Below are 22940 nucleotides of genomic sequence, written 5' to 3' on the forward strand. Positions count from 1 at the left end.
CAGAGCGTGAGCGACGCCTCCTACGTCCGCCACCAGATCCGGCGTGACTTTTGGCGCCAGAATCCCTCTTGCGCCTCTTAGAGGAGGTTGAGATCCCAGGTGACGCTGATCTCTTCCTGCTCGACGTCGAGCGTTTCTCATGCGTGGAACGGTAATCTCTCGGCTCTGGCGTCGAACGCCGCCTCCTCGACGTCGAGCGTTTCTTCCTCGACGCCGATTGTCGCCCCCTCGACGACGAGCGGCCAGACCTCGACGGCGAGCGTCGACTCTTTCTTCTCGAAGACCGCTTCCTCACTGTTTTCGACGCCGAGGGTCCCCTCGACGTCGAACTTGTCGACGACGACCGGCGGTGTCGCTTCGACGGCGAGCGCCGGTGTCTTCGTCGACAGCGATGCCTCGACGTCGACGTCGATGCCGACGGCGGTGACTTCGACGGCGGCCTGGCCAGGCCTCTCGACGTCGATTTCCCACGCTGTCTGGGGAGAAGGGGAACACAACGTCGTCATCCCTCTCGACGTTGTCGTCGATGCTATCGACGTCGACGGAGACCGGGACCTTTTGCTGGTCTTCCTGCCTCTGGGGAGCCCCCCAGAGGCCTCAGCAGGGGCAGAGGGAGCCTTCCCAGCCTGCCCAGACCCACCTGCAGCCTGCAGACGCCTCTCCTCCAGGCCTTGGAGCCTAATTTTCCGTCTTTCCCTCAGGGTCCTTGTAGAAAAGGCCTGGCAGATGTCACAATCTTCAGGGACATGCTCATCAGGGAGGCAAATAATGCAGACGTCGTGTGGATCAGTCTTGGACTTCTTCCTTCCACATGCTGGGCACTTGTCGAATAAGGCAGGCATTTTAGATCCCTAAAAGCCTGAACAAACACACAGAAGTGAACAGGAAACACCAAGAATCAAATCAGAACACTTTTAAATCCAAAAAGTGTCAAAAAACTCCAATAAACCCCTGAAAAGGGGAGAGCTCAATGCACAGGGTCCTGTAAGCAGGAGCCGGAAAAAAGAACTGAAAGTAAGTTGGACCTGCTATGCATTCTGGGATACTGAGAGAAGGTTCTGGAAGGTTCTCTTAAAGGCCCAGTATCCTATTTAAGCCACATAATGGCAGCCTATGGGGCTTGTCTGTCCAGGCCTTCCTCTCTATCATTTCTGAGGGGTTTTGCAGTAAAAACAAGGGAAATCTGGACAGGCTTTGCTGTTTGTGGATTTTTGGTGGAATTTCTAGTTGAAGTACTGGACAGTGTAGCCTGTGGATATAGGCTGCATTATTTGTCTTTAAATTTTCTCTTAAGTGTCTTTGCAGTTCTGCAATTTTCTGACAACTTAAGAGATTATTTTTGATTGCCGGGGTCCACGCACATGGGCGGGACTATTCACTAGATTATGACTATACACCGAGATCCCCTACTACAGAACACCTCTTCCTCAGGTGCCCTAGGGCTCAGGGTCGTAGTGGGAGGAGGTGCATTGCCACAGCTAATGTAAGGATCTTAAATATTGCTCTACGCCATGGCAGACATACTGAGTCCAATAGATGGGAAAAAGTGTAATGTTTTGTTCACTGTTAGTTAATGTTGCATTATTGTAATATGCTACAGGATGGATCTGTTCTAACCTTAAACAGAGATGGGAGATGCAATGTACGTGCTTTTTGTAAGTTCAGTAATCTTACGTACCAATAAAAAGATTATCAAAATAAAATAAAGTAAATATTGCTCTACGCAGATCAGTGGCATGGGGGTGGGTGATGGGTGTGAGCCCTTATACAATACAGCCCCACCTCAATGTGACTTACAGGTGATGTGTGTGCAGTCTACATCCCAAATATGAGATTCTTCCCACCTCCTCTGCGAGCAACCCCCCTCCCCAGGCTTTTGGCACAGAGATCTTTTTGTTACTTACAGCTCGTACCTTGCAATTTTTCCAATACAGCAAAATGCTTTCCAGTATGGATGATAGGGAACTCTTACACCTTGTAACCCTTTTTTCCATATACAAATTGATATACATTTGAGTCACATGTTTGATTTTTTGTCTCTGTTAATATGTGGGTGTGATGCTAAGAACTCTAACATCCTGCATTAGGAAGAATAATGGTATAAAGAATAAAATAAAAATATAATAATTTGTAAATGCTTTTTAAATTGTTGTGTAATTAGTCATACAGATCCCCCTCATTTCGTGTATGGACGTAACTATTCCAATTCTACACATGATGGTACCCAACTTTCTCTTTCAAAAAATATTCCTGAAGTGGTTGCTAACAACACAGTAGAAAACGTTCTCCATCACTTGATAGTCATATAATAAATTAACATGCCTGGCTTGATAGTTTACTGTTTGAAGGGTTTTCTAAGAAAAGGCCCTCAGGAGGCGAAGGAGAATGGACGGATCTGAGTAAGCCTTACATATCCTACACAACTTCATTACGTTGCTGAAATGCAATTTAATACAGTACTTAGATACTTTCAGGCTCACTGTGTATATTCACATCAAAAGTTGACAGAGGTAGCGCGTCCATTTTATGCAAGGGCACTGGAATTATTCGCAAGGTAGGCACAAATTAAGCAGGTGCATTGTCTAAATAATTCATCAACAAAAGCAAAATATGTGGCGTAATGTGTGACATTTTGTGTCAGTAGTTTTGTAATTTTTACATTTTAAACTCTCTGGGCAAAGGTGTCATCTTAATACTATCAGTTTGACACCTAAATACTGCAGTCAGCAACTAAAAAGGCCTAGAGTGACTGTATCTGAAGCGCAGGCTGTACCTCTCACGCCCAGCAGTAGTAAGCCTCTCCAGGTGACCTTTCCCTTTACTAGCCTCATCCACCTGCCAGACCTTCTCCCTGCCCCGTCTCCTCCGTCACCATGGGCACTACCTTCACTTCCTCCTCTGCCTTCACCTTTGCATTACCTCAGCTCCCCAGCTGTCCCCCTCACTACCTCAACCCTCCTACAGAAGCAACATCTCTCTCTCTTCCACAGACCCTTTTATTGCATCTCTCTTCCTCACTCGCCTCCCTATCTACTGTTTCCCTCTCACACCAGGCCCTGTCTTCACAGCTCCCCTTTCCTCTCCATCTCTCCTCTCCAGCACCTCCCTTCACAGCTCCCCTCTCCTCTCCAGCTCTTGTCTCCTCTCCAGCACCTCCCTTCACAGCTCCCTTCTCCTCTGCAGCACCTTTCCTCACTGGCCCCTCTACCTACAGAAAGGGAGCAGAGGATAAGAGGTGGCCCGGGATTTCAAAGGTCACTTAAGCGAAAGTCAAAGTGACATACCTAAAAATTATGACCTGCCTGCTAATTGATGAGCAGGCTTGCCACACACACAGCCAGAGACTGGTTGCGTTGACTATGCTTGTGGCAGTGTGGATGGAGGAAGTAGAGATATGATGACGAACATGCGTTCATTTCACTGTATTTCTAGCAACGTTCCAGCAGGTGGTGCTACCTGATGACACTGCATCACTACAGCAGCATTATCAAGAGGGCAAAAGAAACGATAATTAAAATTAAAAACAGCAATAGATGCTACCTTTCATTCTCGCAGCACCCAACTACTCTTCCTCTCCTTTCTCCACTGATGTTTGTGGATCCCAAGTGCCTTATTCGCCTGCTTCTCTTGTGTACGTTTCACTCTGCGACATATAACTGATGCTATACGGACACACGTAGTGATGTATTTGCGTACATCCAATGAGAAGCCACCATTTTTTTTAAATTGCAGCTGGGACACCTATTTTGCGGCTGAAATGGTAAATACAGCGGCCATCATGCTTCTCAGCTGATGTCACGTTTTTTTTCGTGAATCGCGAAATCACGAAAAGCTGGAGGGTCTGTTTAAATTGTCTGTTATAAATGGTGCAAACAGGTTCGGGGAAATACCCTCTAACCCCTGAGTGTGTGTTGGAAAGGATCTTTCACGAAGTTATGAACAAATGTCCTGTGCACACGTTACAATTGTTAGATGAAAGCTAATTTTAGCAAGTATGCTCCGAATGAATTGTCAATCAAGTTCAAGTGGTTCTGTCTTTTGTCTTTATTTCTTTGGTGCAACAAAAAGCAGCCAGTCAACACTTGTTTCATCACAAAGGGAGAGTATCTTGTGACTTCTTCAGGGCTGTACTGCGTGGTTGAATTCTTTAGAAGATCACTAAGCCGGTGATAATTCCAATCTGGCTAGTCAAAAAGAGATTTGATCGTAGATCCGTAATGTTCTAGATTTGAAAGTTAAGTAAACAGTCACCTATGTTAAGGTGACCGTCAGTGGAGCCGAGCCACCAAGAGAACAGACGGCAAGTAAACCGCTCTGAGTAAATGGCGATCTAAAGCGAGTGCGCTGAGCTGGAAGGCGGCATCGGCATGGGTTCTCCGTTCTGGATATGGAACCTACCTCTGGGTCAGTGTCTACCTGTATGCCTAAATAGCGCACTGGGTTTATCGTCCAATGTAGCGCATACTCCAATTGCATTTGTTCTGTTGCGGCACTAAGGGGGAAAAAAAGGGCCTTGTCCCAGTTGGTCCATAGTCCAGAATGCCCCCTAAAGAGGACAACTTCCCGGAGTACCAGGGAAAGATTACGTTCAGTATCTTGAGCATACAATAGTGTGCCATTGGCGTAGGTGGACACAATCTGTCTGTAGTTGGGGAAGTGAATACCACAGTGTGCATTGTACTCTTGCAGCATGCATGCCAATGACTTCACCACAAGCACATATAACAGTGGGGACAAGGGACATCCCTGGCGCGTGTCTCTAGACATAGTGATAGGGAGCCGATACACGACCAATGATGCGAATCCTGGAAGTTGGCTCTGCATATAGTACCTGAACCAGTTTCAGAAAGACATCATCTACCCCTACTCATCGCAGGAAAGCAAGCATAAACCGCCACTCGACAGTCGAAGGCCTTCTCTGTGTCTAAAAATTCTGCTTTTGCACGGACGACAGGGTCAATACAAGAGATTGCGCCTAAGAAGGTGCGCAGATTATGTATGAGAGACAGGCTAGACACAAAGCCAGACTTCTCAGGGCCCACAATGCCAGGAATTAACAGCAGCAAGTGAATATCCAGGATTTTCATGAATATCTTTATATCCATATTAAGAAGCGACAATGACCTATATGACGAGCAATGCTTGGCTGACTTACCCAGTTTTGGGAGAGCAACTAGGAGGGCATCCCACATGGTGGGATCCATATGCCATCAAGCATCATCTCCTCAAACAGGCTGACCACGTGTGTCACAATTCTGTCTTGGTACCCTTTGTAGAAGGCCACAGTAACTCCATCAGTGCTCGGCGCCTTCCCACCTGGCATTTCCTCAGTGCGGCCATCACTTCGGTGGTGAAGAGTGGCGCCACGAGCCATTCCCTGTGCTACTTTATAAGCCATGATGGCCTGCTCTTCATATGTAATTCGGGAGGTGTGTAGTTCTGAGTAGTAGCTTCGGAAGTCATGGAGAGGCGTTCTCTGCTCGTCCATAATGGTGAGTACTTTGCTTTCCTTATGATTAGGCCGGAGAGGGTCACCAGGACGACACTCGGCCACGCACCCTCATCGTAAATCAATGCTGTTGCATAATTTGCCAAAGTGTGTGACCTCGCTTTGCGCCAGCTCTTTGTATTTCTCAAGTTTGACCCTAATAGCGCTCAGTAGGGTCCAAGCCGCCATTTCCCAATGTGTGTGCTCCAGGTCCACCAGTTTGTTCTCCAAGCCCGCCAGCCAACCCTGTAGCAAGCGAAGCACTCCCTTGTGCTTCAATACAGTGATACCATGAATGTAAACCTAGAATTCTTCCCAGACAGTGCCAAATTTCCACATCGACCCCAACTTTGAATAAAACAAAATTCAGCTACTGCTTAAGCCAGCTCTTCAAGGAACACAGTATCCGTCAGGAAGCACTGGAGAAAGAGCAACGAAAAACACCACAGCGATGTTCTTCAAGATCCAGGACCATCAGCACTTTATGTTATTTATTTATTTATTTTCAAAGTTTTATATAGCGCGAACAAGATCTTCACAGATATCAGAGCGCTTTACATAGAGGGGTACATGAGGGAACATAGTCAAACAATAAATCAATAGATCACATAGTACAAATAGGTGGCTGCAAGCCATCACGTGAGTAATAAAACAACTCATACAAATAAGTAAATGAGTCAAGCATGCAAAACAGATCGGTGCAAGGTGTTGACAGAGTTCGAGATGATAGATCAAGTGTATTTAGCCATGAGGATAGCTTTTACTTCTTTTTTAAAGAGTGTAGTGGAAGAGATAAGCCTGGTTTCGGGAGGGAGTGAGTTCCAAATCCTAGGCGCCAATCCTGAGAAGGAGCGCTTGTACGTTTTTTCCTTCCATAGTTTCCATTATGGTGGCATTCCATGGGCAGGCCCATGGGTTTCGATACAAATCTTTATTTACAAACATTTGTAAGCAGAGATTTGCATCAAAATCTTATGCCTCCTTGAGGAAGGTGATACAAGGAGAAATCTTTTGATTGAGCCTTTTTTTTACTTTGCATGTTGCTGCATTGTACAGCACACATACATAGCAAGAAAGGTTTTAAAGAATAATTTCTGACTGAAAGTATCCCCTTCCAGTACAAAACCTATTCCCTAAAGAACACACACAAACTTGCACTACAGTCCAGGGGTGTGTGCGTTGGCGCATAGCAGCCTAAAGTAAATCAGCACAGGAAGAAAGGTAAACAGTGCCATATCTTAGAAGATATGGCACTATTCTACTCTCTCCCATTCACAGAACTCAACGCAGTAACTTTAGTTGCTGTGCTGAGCTGAATGAGTTTTTCGTAAATCTGAGAACTGTTTTTTAACGCATACTAAATGGCTGTGTAGATACTAAACTCACAAAGTATGATTCTAAGAAATGTGACGTGAATGGAAGAGGAACGTACCCCTGCATCCCACCACCAACTCATACTGTTTCTCTTTACCCTAATCGGTCACCTTTTTTGATCCTTTAAATGATTACTATGTTTCTCTCGCCTAAAGCACTCTCACGCAATTCGGACAATTAACAATATCCTATAAAGGCTACATTACAAAAATGGTAATTACATCTCAAATGCATTTATTTATTTGGTACTTTGGTATGGGATAGCAAGCTATCTGTTGTCCATATCAGCGCGCTCATTGAGTCAATGATTCATAGTGCACATTGTTAGATTTTAATGGGATTGCCAATGTGCCTGATAGAGAGAACTGTGCGTTTCACGTTGAGCATTCAGTGATTCTGTTAGTACCAATTTGTTTCTGTTGCTACTAGTGCCTGGTCCCCTCAACTGCACATAGAGTACAAAAATGCTGTTCAAAGCCAAGTGGAATGGTCGGGGGGGGGGGGCGGAGGCAAGGAGGAGGGAATTGACACCAGATTCCCTCGCTTGACACTAATGCAAACTGTAGTACATTTCCCTTTTGCTCTCGTGGAGGCTATACGTGATTACAGGCTCTCCACTGTATAAACAGGAAGGATTAGGGGGATAGAAGCTGTAGGGCCAAGGAATCAATTCACGGGTCAGAGGGGAGGGCCGGAGGCCATTCAGAGAGCACATCCGTTTACATTAAAGTGTAAGAACAAATATCATTCAACAAGAGTGGCTGAGAGGGGTGGACGCCACGCTGACCTGGGAGGCAACAACAGCATGGCATCTAGAAAAGGCAATGCATTTTGTAAAAACCAGTATTGAGTGCTGAGTGTTCCCTTCATCTAAAGTTTATGAACTGTCGAGATACCCGTGTGCTTTTTATCATCATCAACATCCTGCCCTGACACATTTTACAACCTGTGAACCTATTAAAATCGAATGAAGATAAGATATTGAGTCGGGAATGAAAAGCTGCAAAGACATTTGTTTCGTCTTCTCTGTGTATTTAAAGCAAAAACTATTTAAAAAAATCTGAAGGTCACGAAGCTTTAGGTGAGTGGCGTTTTTGTCCTGAAAATGTAAAGAAAGAAAGAAAGAAAGAAAGATAGATAGATAGATAGATAGATAGATAGATAGATAGATAGATAGATAGATAGATAGATAGATAGATAGATAGATAGATAGATAGATAGATAGATAGATAGATAGATAGATAGATAGATAGATAGATAGATAGATAGACAGACAGACATTCGTATCCAAAATGCTTGAAAGTTGCGAGTGGAACAAAGTTTTGCAGTAATCATGAAAAAAGGTAAACCTGTTTTTAGCAATGACGCTCACTGTTACAGAAAATGCGGTGTCGTGTCCAGGCAAAGGGAAATTGGGAAACTAAAAGCCCATACTCTGGAACTACAACCAAGTCTGGTCACATAATAAAAAGTTTGAGCACCACTGACGCAGCCAAAACCCGGCACAATGCCGTCACTTGCATCATACATACATAGGCAATGCTGGGTGCAGCTCAGGGCAGTGCGGGCTCCCTCTGCTGCCCTTTCTAACATGCCTCAGCGCTGCAGGGGTCCCTCTAATTATTCAGGAATTGAAAAGGGCAAAAGCAAGTTCACATTCCAGGCCCATTATATGTGTCAGTCCCCGGCCAGGCTGGCTGCAAGTGTCAGTGGTTGTAGACTCTGCGATGTAAACATATGCCGCCTAAGATGTGTAATAGACATATCTATATGTTTGAGTAGAGGTTTGATGCCCATTTTTTTAAATGCTACTGACCTGCGTGTGCAGGAAACAACCTAAAAGTGATTTATGAAACAAATGAATTAGCGCCAGTCACTGGTAATTACTTTTGGCCACATTCCATTATATTATTGCTCACAGCTCCATGATGGGGAAGGGACACACTAGATGTAAATTAGTCTTGGCCCTGTCCCAAACAGGACAGTCTAGTCCAGATTAGTAGGCACGGTCTCTGTGATGGAGCAGAAGCAGGACCCCCGTCAAGTTCTGACCTTGTTGGAAAGCAACAGCTTGACTGGCTCAAGCACACTGTGGATGGGTTATCTGGGCATACCCCTGCCACTCAAAGGCAGCTGCTAGGAAACGTCTCTTCAATAATGCCCAGAGGGTGGGCTTAGACTCAGTAAAATATACACCAACGATGAGCTATTTGTGCAATCTACAGGTTACAGCTGTGAACCCCTGTGGGACCAGTTCATAAATTATACCTTTTGGGTCGACAAAAAGAAAATCACTGATTTGGCTAATAGTAACACTTTACATGTTTAATAGCTGAACGATCGTGGCATCAAACTCTCATTAGTGAGCTATGAAATCTTTATAAAATGTCCTAATGCATCTTATGGCATACCGGTCTCCCCTACAGATCCCTGGTCATTTGTCATCTTGGCGCCTAACCTATCCACCTCTGCATCCTCATCAACATTAGATGCAAGTCTCACTTGGCTCTGGGGAGGCCAAAAGAATTCTAACCCTGCTACATATATGACGTCATATACATCCCGCACAAATTGGGATGATATATATTCCACAGGCTCCCTTGAACTATGGGAAATATATTCTGGTTCTCTGTGAAATATGGTTTTCATCTTAATAATATCAGAAAAAAGGAAAACGGCCAGCTTTTCCGCTGCCGGGGCTCTAATCGTAATGCGAACTGGAGCACCACATTAAGCAGAAAGGGCATCTAAACGATGGGGGAAATACACCTTATGTTGCACATTCCCTGGCAGAATTATTTAGATCAATTTTAGCTACAAGTAAAGTTTTGGGTGGAATCTGCAAAATATGCACGGGACTTTCAGTGATATAGAGTAAATCCACACCTAAGCAATAACTGCTGAAATTACAGATTCACATAAACCACTGATCCTCACGGCTCAGTGAGCAGCAGGCTTCAGCTGCAGGGCCTGGCAGAAAGGCAGGCACTGCTGCCAACCAGACACACGCACACAACCCGCTGTGCACTCTTAGACGCTGGACAGCATTGCTTAGTGTCGGCTACCTACCGCCAGACCACCACTTTTTGCCAATGTGGGCAGCCATCACCTACTCGGCACGCCCTTTGGCTGTATACAGTTCGGGGGTGGGGGGACTGTTGTTTTTTTAATTGGAAGATGATTAAGAGTACAATTTCGATTTTAATGGAAATCATGATTTGTTTACACAAAATTGTGCCTTTTTTGCTGTTCACAAAATTGACAGGACTAACAGGATTCATGATCTTCTTAATCGCAATTTTATTTTAAACAGCTGACATATTCAAAAGTGTTATCACTGTAGGACCTGCTCAGCAGATTATTTAAATAATTTAACTTCAAAACTACAGAACAGATTTACACTAAACCAATGAAAGCAGGCTATCTGAAGTTCCATTATTGTGCCAAGTTAGGGGTAAATCTATTCAGAGGTTGTTGATGTAAGGGCAAGCATAATTTCCTAAGGGAACTAAAATGGGAAAATAAAATTTTTTGACACCCTCGCCCTTTAACTTTTTTCCCATGAATCACAAAGTGACAGACACCACTGTGTATTTGTACACTAGGTCACAGTTTCCATTGGAAGAGCAATTATTGTTATGCAAATTACTTTAGTGACGTTAGCAAATCTTTCCACATCAGCTCCTTCCTGCAAAGTTTCAGAGTGTCCGTCAAATGGGGCCGAGAAAATGACCGAACCCAAAAAGTATATTACCATTGAAATGTTGGGAAGCAACATAGAAAAAGTGGCTAAACGGAATTACAGCAAATTTGACCGAAAGCTAGGTCTTTAATCAGAAAGTGTGCTTTTTGTTATTTGGTGTAAATTATTTTGAGAAATTAACATTAGAATTATAGTGGTATCACTATGGTTGGACCCCCCTCCACCGCCCCCCCCCAGGAGTAGGTAGAGCAATTTGTTTTTTAAAAGCAATCTAATTGCTGAGAGGGCTTTGCTCCTCTGCTCTCTAGTAAAGAAATCTCTATGGCCAGAATTACTCCAAAATTGGAATGAAACTAGAATTTTGCTTCAATGCCTTTGCTTGGATCATTGTTAATCTATGTAGTAGTTTTTTGAGAAATTAACACTAGAAACAAAATCTGTTTTCAAAGTGTTAGATCACAGAGCTATCTTGACAGTTAAAAAGTGTTCTTTGATTTGCTTAGTTTTTTAATGTCATTTGACAAATTTGCTTGAACCATGGAAGATGTTTAGGATATTTGCATTACTCTTGTTATTTTATTATTTGTCCAGAGCAGTCAAGGGTGGCACATTTAAAAGGAGTGGGATCCAAAAATGTTAATGTACTACTACATGAGGCATCATTTGGCAAATCCCCATGAAATATGGCAGATATTCAGGGACCAATTATGACTTTTGGGAGTGTGAGGGCAGGCGGTTCTCTGCCGCCGCACTCCTGCACCACCAAGAGTTGCCATCGCCCGCCAGATTGCACGTTTTTTATAGTATGCGTGCGGGCGGTTTGGCAGCCCAACTATGGTGCTGTTTAAAATACTCATTGTGAGCCTGAGACAGCACCACCGCGGGACTGGCAGTGGACGTTCCTGCACAGAAACAAATGTACCATGTCATGCATTTCTTCCTGTGCATGAACTGGGGGTGCAGAAATACAGGGGTGCACCACAAGTGCCCACCTTCAAGTACCCCCGTGCACAGGGGCAAAAGTGGGCCCTGTAGGTTACCCTGTCATTGCGCACCACCAGCCTTTTCTAGAGGAAGAACCTCCATGACAGTGCTGGCATATTGTGGCCCTCAGATCGCCATAGGACCTCCAGTGAATGGCGGTTCCCTGACAGCTGCGGCGGTGCAATGGAGGTCCGACCACCGAAGTCCAACTAGGGTGGTCGGACCACCAGTACGGTGGTGGCTCGACTGACATCGCTAGTCTGGCGGTCCTCAGACCGCCAGACTCATACTTCGGGTCTTAGTCTTCTGGGGGCATGGCACGTTTCATGCAGATCTGTTAACGCGGGGGGGGGGGGTTAAAAAGAGGGGTATAAACGTTTTCATGTATCAATAACCCCTTGTGGGCTTCGGAAGGCACCCGGCCGTCGGACATCACGGTGGGCATGTGCTGACAACAGCCAGGGGCCGTCCGAATCCCGCTCACTCAATAAAACCCCCGCACAGCGCGAAAATTTGCGCAGTTTGGAAGGGGTTAACTTTGGTGTTGTTTATACGGGGCTCCCATCCCACAAATGATTCCACCTATCACTAGTGCGTTCCTAGTTGTCTGGCGCTCCACCCTACGCTACACGGGATGGGACAAGAGACTCACCCAACACACACCTCTGTGACACGGCATGTGGCTGAGTGAAACATCGTCCTTTAAGGGCTTTCGGCAATGGGACCAGGTCAGGATCCCATTACTTGGAGATGTCTGGGTGGGCAATCATGTTAGGGCCTTCTCAGATCTGCAACAGCGTCACTCACTTCACACCACCCAATTTTTTAGGTATCTGCAACTCCGTCACGCTCTCACTGCACATATTTCAGCAGGCACTTCGCTTCCTGAGTTTAGCCAACTGGAGGCTCAGATTATGTTGGCAGAGAGTGGGTGTCCCAGATATACCGCTCCCTTGTAAATAACGACCCTGCCTCCCTGGACTCCCTGCGAACCCGTTGGGAGGCTTGGGTGGGTCCCCTTGAAGACGCAGATTGGCGCAATGCCCTTATGGCCCCCAAAACTCTGCCTACTTCCTCAAAACTACGTCTCCTCCAACTTTATTATCTTCACATGGCCTACCTCACTCCTGTGCGCCTATATAAGGCAGGGATGCACGCCTCCCCAGACTGCACACGATGTTGCCAAGTCCTAGCCGATTTCTATCACATGGTTGGTCATGCCCTTGCCTCACTTTGATCGGGTGTGGAGTCTGAGCTTACACAGACTCTGGGGTGGCAGATCCCTCACGAACCCATACGCCTTCTACTGGGAGTTTTGCGATGGCCTGGACGGCTCCAGAGCCGACAAACGCTTCCTGGGTACAGCGGTGGACAAGCGAGACATTGCAGCGGCCTGGGCTCAGGCCAAACCCCCTACTGTACGAAAGTGGCAGCGAGGGGTGGACTTGTGTGCGGCTCAAGAAGAACCCCTCTTTGAGGCCCGGGGATGTCCCGAGAAATTTCATAAGATCTGGGGCAAATGGTTGAATCTACTGTCTTGAGATATGTGCCTGTTCTTTCTCATATACTGTTCTATTGCTGTTCTAATGCTGGGACTGACTTGAAGGATGTATATTGTGGCTGGAACTTTTGCTACCTGCTGAAGATGGACTTTGACATCTTGTGCAATTACCTGCAGTCTTTTGTTTGTCTGTTTCTTACAAATACAAATATATTTGATTATAAAAAAATAACTTTTCTGTTGTTTAAGGAATGGCTTGATATTTGGCAGGCTATTAGAAAGCCAAGCATAATGCAGGAATTTCAGGTCTCACGCAGATTTGACATGGGAAGGGTAAAAAAACGATTGTTTTGCTAATAACTTTAGAGCAGACTTAAATATCTGCATAACATTTGTGAGAAACTTAGCAGGTTTAGCCTACTCTTGAAATTTTGAGTTTCATGCATATCTGTCAGAGGGGCACAGTAAAGGTGGTCATATAGAGGTTTTTTTGCTGATAGCTTTGGTCCTGTTTAATGACTTTACATGGCATTTTGTAAGCATATTACTTAGCATGTTGACACACCGTGCTGATTTCATATTTTCAGTGAGATTTGTAATGAGGGTGGGAGAAGGCAAAGTTGAAAGAGATCAAAAAATATTTGATTTGCTGATAAGTTCGGTGTCATTTTACATGTCTGCACCACATTTCGTAGACACTTGGTGTGTTTTACTAATTTCTGATATGTTGAGTGTCATACAGATTCATCAATGCGAATAATATTAAAGGTGGGGGGGAGTGTTAACTTGCTAATAAATTTGTCAGCCTTTTACAAATCTGCAGGAATGTGGTCATAACTTTGGGAGGCGGTGACCCCTAGCAACTCAATGCTCTGGCACAAGCATCAAGCAATCCTTGGAGAAGTGTGCATTACATTCAAGTAGTAGCAATAATGTCAAAGACAAAAAAAACAAAAAATAAAATTCCCAAACCAAATTAGAAATATAGAGAAAATTAAACATGCAAAATAGATACCAATATCATTAACATAGGTTGAGGAGCGCCAGAGATATTCATGTTGAAAAATGTAAGGCAAAAAAGCCTAAAAAAAGGTAAAGTAATATTAAAAAAATAACAGTTTGCCGTTGTAGCAAAGCTGCCATTTCTGCATTGCTACTTGTTATTGTTTGTCTAGTGCTGGACCATATATTTTTCCTGGGTTTAGAATTATGTGAGCTTTACTCCTACTAACCAGTAGTAAGGTGACTGTGGGCCACCTTCAAACATGGTCTAATTGGAACATTCCTAATTTGTATGTGTCACTAGTCAATAGTACAAAATGTGCCCTGGGCCTGTAAGTGAAATGTAATTAGTGCAACTGCAGCACCCATTGTGCCATCCAGTACAGGGACAGTGCAAAACATGGCTTTATGCCTCCCATTGTAGCCTGACTGTTGCAGTTTGAACACTGCAATGTGACCTGTCAAACTAATCCTTATGACAGATCAAAGCTTCCCCTTTAAATATGAATAAGTCACCCCTATGTAGGTATTGGGGCCCACGAAGAAGGGTGCATGGTTTTTAAAAGTAGGAAATGTCGATTTTTAATGTTAACATGTTCTTACAGTGACTAGCACTCCAAGGTTATTTTTCACTGTGGCAGGCCTAGCCATCCATCCTATGTAGAAAAACAGAGATCAGATTAAAAATCCTAAAGCTGCAACTACTAGGACTAGCTGCAAAAACAATTCAACCAATAATTTAACTGTTATTAATAATCCAATTCAATGGTGATGGTAGAATATTATAAAATATAAGGAAAAGTAACTTTTAGAATGTTACCTTTTCCCTGCCTAAAGCTCCTAGAGGCTAAGTTTGCATTTACTCTCCTACTTCTGCCTGCCAATAATTATCATTTGAAAGGGTGTGAAAAAGATGCAACATGCTTCCCAGAAACAATAAGATGACCTGAATGTGCAAAGACTCCTTGGAGCTTGAAAGAATATACATGGTAAAGCTATGAACCTCCTTTTTGCCATTACAGTGTCAAATCCTACCTGCTTGACAGGTCTGGGTTTTTACATAAAACAATGGGGGCAAACTTGAAAGGAAGAGAAACAGGATGCCAAAGCAATCCTTTAGTATCCACTGTCTGATTTTTGAAGAACCTGTTTTGCCCTATTAGACTGCTGTCTCTGGGGTTTCACGTATAACATTGGGGGTGACTTGAAAGGAAAGGAAAAATGAAGCCAAAACAAGTCTTGTGAATCCAATGACTGGTTGGTGGAAAGCCTGTTTTGTTCTACCAGACTTCTGCCTCTGGATTTTAGTGTTAGATGTGTGAAACTATGATTAACATTAAATTCTCCACACACATATCCAGCCCTCAGAGCCAAAGTTTAGTGTGGCTGAAGACTTGTGCAAAAATAACAGCTGACGGACAGAATTCTGATCAATGTCAAACATTCACCCCAGTACAAAGATCGGGGCCTAAATCCATTGTTTTTTGCATCTGTTTGAGCCCAGCCATATGAAAATCAGTCTTGACCCTGTTCCACATGTGAACAGTTCAGCACGAACTGCCAGGTCATGTCCTCTCTGGATCGGAAACAAGCATCCCGGGACCAGTTTCAGGTCATCACTCATCCTCAGCTAGGCTAGCTTGATTTCAGTGGCATGGAGAGCACAGGACCCACGTCTGGGCATACTCTTCCCAATTGGCAACAAGAAAATTACCAAAGTGGGTAGAGTTAACCCAGGGAAGTTTTATCCCACTGGTTAGGATGCATCCAGGAGTCATTCCCTTTCACAAGCTTGTGTCAGGAATATATGTGGCATCTCTAGGAACCCACTTCAGAACACTCATGGACCTGAGAAAGAGCAAAAGAGGACTGGAGCTGCTGCCTGTGACAGAAAAACAGCTGGATCTGCTTCTTCTTGTACTCAGGACACAAACGTAGACTCCAAGGGTCATATGGTTGACCTTCTGTAAAAGCTGAAGGGGCACAAGCTACAGGAGGCCTTTTCATGCATTGCTCAACTGAACATTGGCAATGGGACCTGGGCTAGACATTTGATCAGGACAAATCTGTTTGGTGTATTCAACCCACAATCCATTGTGGTCAGTGTTAAATTGTGCCTAGATCCTGGTCTACTGCAACCACTGCCTAGTATCTTTATTCTTTTGGGCCTTATTCCAAATTAAAACTTTACAACACCCTACCTCTGGTTCCCCTTATTGTATTTTTTTAATGTCTATTTTTCTAATTTGTTTTGGGATTTTTATTGTTTTGCATTTTGACTTCATTACTGTTTTGGTACTGCAGAAATACTTCACACACACACACACATCACTAGACACCATCAAAGAATATACTTACTTAAGTCGGATTTTTACCCAAACTTTACAGAACTCCTCTCACCTACACCATATAGGTCGAAAGGCAGATGCCAACATACGAGCACTGTTGAGGCTATACTCCTCCTCCGGAAACAGACACTTCCAACCCTTGTTAGAGGTCAATCGTATCAAAATCCCTCCCATTCTAACGTATGGTCTAGAGTATACACATATAAAAACTTGGCAATTTGTAAAAACGAGATAAGGGAATTCCCTACGAAAACTGGTAAGAGTAAACCAAGCTGTTCGGGCCCAAGTATTACGCCTCAAACTCTCCTTGGCTAGTATATATGCAAGAGCTATCTCGCATATACTAAGATGAGCATATCATCGCTTGCATGCTGACTGTGGTTCTTTAAGGCACACTTTAAAACGGGAAACTTCCACAGATGAGTTGTCACAGTACACTTTTAATATAAATCTTAATACAGCTTTTAACCTGTATCACTCCACAGTAGCACTTTTACAAACTTGGACACAGGCACTTTTAAAGCTCTGTTTAAGGAATCTGACCTCAAGATTAAGCTTTCATCTGGATGTAGAACACTGTCTCCATTTATAACACTATACAGAATAAGCAAAAAACATAGAATATAAACCCCTGAGAAATATACTTATCTTTCATTAGATCATAGGGTACGGCGTTGTATTCTTTTACTGAGGTTGGAAATCCTCCCTTTCAAAGTTTACATAGCAAAGTGGAATAACTCTGAAAATACAACAGGGCTCTGGGACTTGTGTAAGGGAGGAATACAAGATCTAATTCATGCATTATCTGTCTGCCCTAATCTAATCCTAGTTGAAGCCCGGCTGAGATATTTAAGGCCTGTTAGTATTAGATACAACGTCTCGTCTACACAAAGTTTAATTAAGCTTTGTAAATCACCATCTGATGACTTCATCTGTTATCAACTGTATACCTTTTTAAAGAGTTTCTTAAAGTTGTTTTTAAGTCTATGATGATAATGTTTTTAAATTAAAAAACATTTAAAGCTCGATACAACAACACTTTTTCATAAGATCTAACTAAGCTGTAAAAAATCACCACTGGATGAATTTATCTGTTATTAGTTGTATAATTCTTAAACTTGTTATTTTTCTTAAAGCTGTTTTAATAGCAATGATGACAATGTGTTTACATTATAAATGCTGAAAGCTGATGCTACAAGTACCATGATAAATGCTTTAAAATTATGTTTGTGTATTTGTTGACCTCAGTCAAGGTCTATATCAACATTTTAATAAACTAATTCACACATTACCCTGCATTAAGCCAGTCTGCTCTATGCTGTAGCTAATAGGAGTTGAACTCAGGTTAATTTGCTGACTTTAAAGATTCTCCCGACAAGGGTTTTTATTATTCCTTAAAGTGGAAAGTTACCCACCCCAATTAATAATCCAATTTCATATAGCGGTTCACAGGAAACTAAGTGCAATTTCAGGCTGACCAAGGTGGAACACAGTCGGATTCACCAAGCGCTTCAACTTAGTCAAGATTTTAAACGTTCAGACTCAGGGCCTGATTTAGGCTTTGCCAGATGATAATCCATTCATCAAAGTAGTAGAGGCACGACTTCTGCCACCATGAAGGAATAAAGTCTGTCAGTAATCTGTGCAGCTTGAAAGGAACCTTCATCATGGCAATGTCCTTCTAGATACAAACAAGTTTGGTCACCAAACTTTTAAACATGTTTTGTTAAAAGAAACAAGAGTGGGAGCTTATTTCTGGAAAAACAAAAAAAACTCTAATGAACACCCAAACCCTGCAAGTTCTGTATCGAAGAAGCACACAAACAGGGATCCAACCCCTTGACCATAGGAGAGCAGTTGCAGCCTCTGGATGCTATCAGGGGGTAGGAATTCTCAAGTCCTTAAGTGAGTCCTCTTCTTCCAGCAGGGGCCAAGAGTCTTTCTCCGACATGGCTTTCTTTTGGTTGTGTCTTTCCAGTCTGAGGAATGTTCTCATGATTTGGTTGTAGAGGTTTCACATTCTTCTTGTGCACTAACCAGTGATTGGAGTTCTGTTTCAGTATGGCATTACCCTTCTGCCACCAGGCAGACCTGTCTTCAGGCAATATCAGCTATGGAGGATAGCCTCTATGATGTGGTCCACATCCTTCATAGCAAATGTACACCAAATGGTAAAGACTGGAAAGATTATCTCTGGAAAGGCACTGAGGATTTTTTGCAATTCCTATGATATTTTTAACCTCTACCTCGAGCAGCTGAGTGCTCTGTTTTACAGAGAAGTGTCTCTGTCTATCAGTGTGTGTGTTTTCACACAACCTTTCTTAAAAAATGTATCACTAAAAGATAACCATTCCTCGCGCCTGCCTGACCAAGCTTCAAACCTAGATTATGAAAAAATTCTTACCTATCCGTCTCCAAAACTTACTACTACCCTCTCTCAGACACAAAAGTAGTTTGAGGTCTCACTGAAGAACTAAAGATTAAATACACATGCAAGATTTCCCTCAATCCATCTCTACTTCAGTTACGAAACTAGTTTTCAATACCCTTCGTTTCGAAGCACACTTTAACAAAACTGCAAAAGCTACCAACGTTCATCTCCACGACCTTAAAAAGAAATAATGCTTCTCTGACCCAACGTAGGAGGAGAAAGGGTTAGAATGTGAAGAAAACAGAAAGCATGAGCGTGGTTCAACAGGAGCGAGGAAGAGAGACAGCACCACTTAGAACGATCCACATGGGTAACAGAGTCAGGGGTGATTTACAGTTCAAATTATATTACTAGGGAAAGAAAGCAGCACAGTCAAAATAATAGTCTAGTGTATATATCACTCCACGGGCTGGGCCCGGGCATATCTAAAATAACAAAAACTAGAGCCTTATATTCGAGCGCGCCAGTTGAGATCAAGCAGTCGAAATCTGCCCTGCACGCGGAGAATCAGGAAGTCTAAAATGGGCGGGCGGGCCTTTTCTCATCTAGCTCCCACTCACTGGAACAGACTGCTGGATGATATCCGAGCATGTGCCAATTTGGCGCAATTTAAGAAACTTCTTAAAACCTGGTTGTTTTAATGGATAATCCCTAACTATGTTGTCTGCTACCCTGGAGCCGAGAAATCCCCTTGCGGATAATTAGTTGCGCATTACATATAATAATAACAATAATAATAATACTTATAACAAATGATCCAAACTAGTCTGAGTGTGCAGCTTTGTTACAAGAAACCCTTTATTCTACTAATTCGGCCCACTTATGTGAGGTTTTCTCACGTTAGACAGGTGTTATTAATGTTCTCAGTACTCCATTTCAAGCGGCGTAATGTGTCCCAAAAAATACAAGCTCAAGTTGAGAAGTGGAGCTGCGCATGGTGATCTCAAAAAACTCTAACCACTTTGTAACACTACAGAGGCAATGGAACAAAAGAGATCTGAACTATAAAAGGACAAGAAACCACCTACAAAGTACCAATCGAAAAGATGAGAATACCAGGAATAACCTGAAAATGTATGTTTGTTTAATTGACTGATGTCACTAATGTCCATTAAAAATTATTTGGTAAGGACAATTTCCTTTCCCTTTTTAGAAAAAGTAAATCTATGCTCAAAGTATAAAAATAAACATAAACCATACACTACCAAACAAGATATGTAATCCAAAATCAATCCAGAGATGAAAAAGGGTGGTGTTTGCTGGCAAAGAGGGTGCACACTAGTATGTAAAATGTACTGAAAGTGGTCAGAGTTATTTTTAGCATAAAGCCGAGACACTTGTATGAAAATATTTTATGAAACATTTGTTTTCTTCAACAGCCTGCATCCTGGAGCCGTGATATTTGTATCTCTTACCCTGCTTCATTGTCTTCAACTTCTTGACACATCTCCCTGAATGACAGTTTAGGTCTAAATGCTGGCCATGCAAGGGCCTGGGTTGGATTGTTAGTGAGAGCTCTGCAGAGAGTAGTATACAGAAGCCACATTACATTACATTACAGAAGCCTGTTTATCCTGCTCATAAGAGACTTCCATTTTCGCAGAGTGAAACAAAGAATTAAGTGGTATGCGAAAAATTAAGCCCCCAGCAAAATGTGATTAGGAGTAGGACCCCCTACGTCAACCATATCTCATAGATATTGACCGACCTTGGGTAGCGTGGGGCCCCTTGGAGAGTTGGGGGTCTCCTAGAGGGGCTGCAGATGCCTACGTTACGGCCTTGAAATAATGTCACAGTCGAAAAACCTGAAACCACACCGCCAAACACGACACTGACAAGGTTGTTACTTTTGGGCTAGATGTCTGTCGGTCCCCTGCTTCTGTTCCTACACTTCTTTGAGGAGGTCGTCCATAGTTTGCTTGCGTTGCTGGGGCTGCCCTTACTTCATGTCTGCATTGGCTTTGCAGTTCACGTGTCTTACCTGCTCTCAGTCGGTGCCCTGCCTCCCGGTCATGCTGCTGCTGTGCTCGTGGCGGAGATGGGTGCCGGGCTCAGACGGCGGGGAGCGGAAAACGGTTCATGGCCCCTCTCGGGACGGATCACTGCGAAAACAAACAGATTGGCGGCGTGATTGCTCATGCGCACTGCGGTGCGGGGAAAACAACAGGAGTGTGACAAATCATGCACATACGCAAAGACTACGATTATAGCAATTATCAGAATCAATAGGCGCTTTGAGACAGGAGTAATAGCAGTTGTTCAAATGCCATGGGCGTGTGGCTTTAATCCATACTGGAACGGCTAATTGATATCGTCGTACAGCTCCAGGGAGTGTTGACATTGCTGTACCATTTACATACCTGCAAAATGCCTCAGCCTCTGTCTCACGCGCGCGCACACAAACACGGCGATTTCATAAGGCGCCACTATTCTCATAAGTTACTGTCATTGCCAAACCGCTAGATACATAAACAAGGCGCGTCATTTTCCTTATGATAAAAAAAGGCAACAGGAGGAAAGCATCAACATCGTGGGTGCACTTTACGTTGACTTTGGCCCAGCTCACTGAGACTCTGGTCCGTGCCGCCAGCTCCCGAACAATAGGTAAAGCGCTGCGGCGGCCGCGCAGGGCCTCGGGGCGCTGTGGGATGCGGTGCGCGCGTCGTCTCGGCTGGGCTCGGCGTGTACCGCGCCGACAGTAAACATTCCACACAGAAGGCCCGGATGCTTCGGATGCCTGACGTGTCCTGAACGAGCCGAACCCTGGTTGGGTCCATGTGCGTCTCACCGAGCCCCGGGCTGGCATGTTAGGCTGCGCCGGAGCGAGGCACGAGCCCCGGGCTGGCATGTTGGGCTGCGCCGGAGCGAGGCACGAGCCCCGGGCTGGCATGTTGGGCTGCGCCGGAGCGAGGCACGAGCCCCGGGCTGGCATGTTAGGTTGCGCCGGAACGGGGCGCAGCAGCACGGTCACCTCTTGGGCGAGTTTCAGCGCCGCGAGCTCCGGACGCGGCCGGGCCCTGATGAACGCACCACTGACGAGGCCTTGAACGCTCAGAATTGTATACTACTCCGTGTCCTTACCTATATCTACCACTAGATGACTCGTTGACACCTGCACAACATGAGTGGCTGTTTAATGAACATATTAACTTTATATGGATAAACGGCAAGTTTTGAGAGGCACTGCCAGGGGCTTGGTCCCCCGAAACATTTCAGCTGGCCCACATTTTTAAGGGAAGTGTGTGACCTGAAGGGCCGGAGAGCAGAGAAGGGTACAGCGGTGTATTTGCTGGGTAATCCTGCGTGTGAGCAGAAGGCAGTGAGTGCGCAAGCAGTAGAGAGGGCATTGTGGGCCATGCATATGCAGGAGCCAGGAGGGCAGTGTGAAAGCAGAAAAGAAGGGTGCAGAGAGAGAACACTATGTGAGCAAAATGGGCAGGATGCATATAAAGTCGTGTGTGAGCAGAAAGCATAGCGAGCCGACAGAAAAATATATGATGAAAGGGGCAGAGTGGGCGATGCATGAACAGAAAGGGCAAGGTGCAGAGGGAGTGCACCGCCAGCAGGCGGAACATAGAGCAGAAATGGCAATGGAAAGGTAGCAGGGAGCCAAGAGAGCAATGTGAGAGCAAAATAGGGCAGTGTGTATATAGAGGGGCAGGGGCACAGTGTAAGCAAAAGCAACAGTCAGACGAAACAGTGTGTGTCGAGAAGGGGCAAAGTGCAAACGGAGTGTGAGAGCAGAAGGCCAAGGAGCAGAGAGGGCGGTGTGTGAGCAGGAAAGACACGGTGCAGAGGAGGCTGCACAGAGTGAGGTGAAGGGGCAGGGAGATGAGAGGGCAGTGTGTCAGCAGAGAAGGCAGGGTGATAGTAAACTAGAACAATAGTGGCAGTAAACAATATCAGTAAACTGGAATAAAAACGACCAGATGAGCCAAGTAAGGTGGTAACCTGGCCCCAAGTGACCTTGACTGCCTGGGAAACAGACGCATTGAAACAAGACAGAGAAAAACCCCTTGCAGAAAAAGCACTCACACTCCCCACATGTGGGGAGGTGCATGCAGTCCTTAGCGAGGTTACCAATTTTAAGATAAGGTGTTTATTTATTT

General features: G+C 44.4%; 1 protein-coding gene across 5 annotated transcripts in view; it reads right to left on the reverse strand.

Annotated features, from left to right (window-relative positions):
- The window catches only part of SHROOM3 (shroom family member 3), a 387668-nt gene that overhangs the window by 262219 nt on the left and 102509 nt on the right, over nt 1-22940 (reverse strand). For 2 of the 5 annotated variants that reach the window (XM_078676384.1, XM_078676386.1), the window contains exon 2: nt 20813-20933. The exons of the other annotated variants lie outside the window; for them this stretch is intronic. The gene's annotated coding sequence lies outside the window, so the exon portion shown is untranslated. The remainder of the gene's footprint in view (nt 1-20812; nt 20934-22940) is intronic. 5 annotated transcript variants of the gene reach the window in all.

The sequence above is a fragment of the Lissotriton helveticus genome, chromosome 2_1 (assembly GCF_964261635.1).
Source record: "Lissotriton helveticus chromosome 2_1, aLisHel1.1, whole genome shotgun sequence".
NCBI lineage: Eukaryota > Metazoa > Chordata > Amphibia > Caudata > Salamandridae > Lissotriton > Lissotriton helveticus.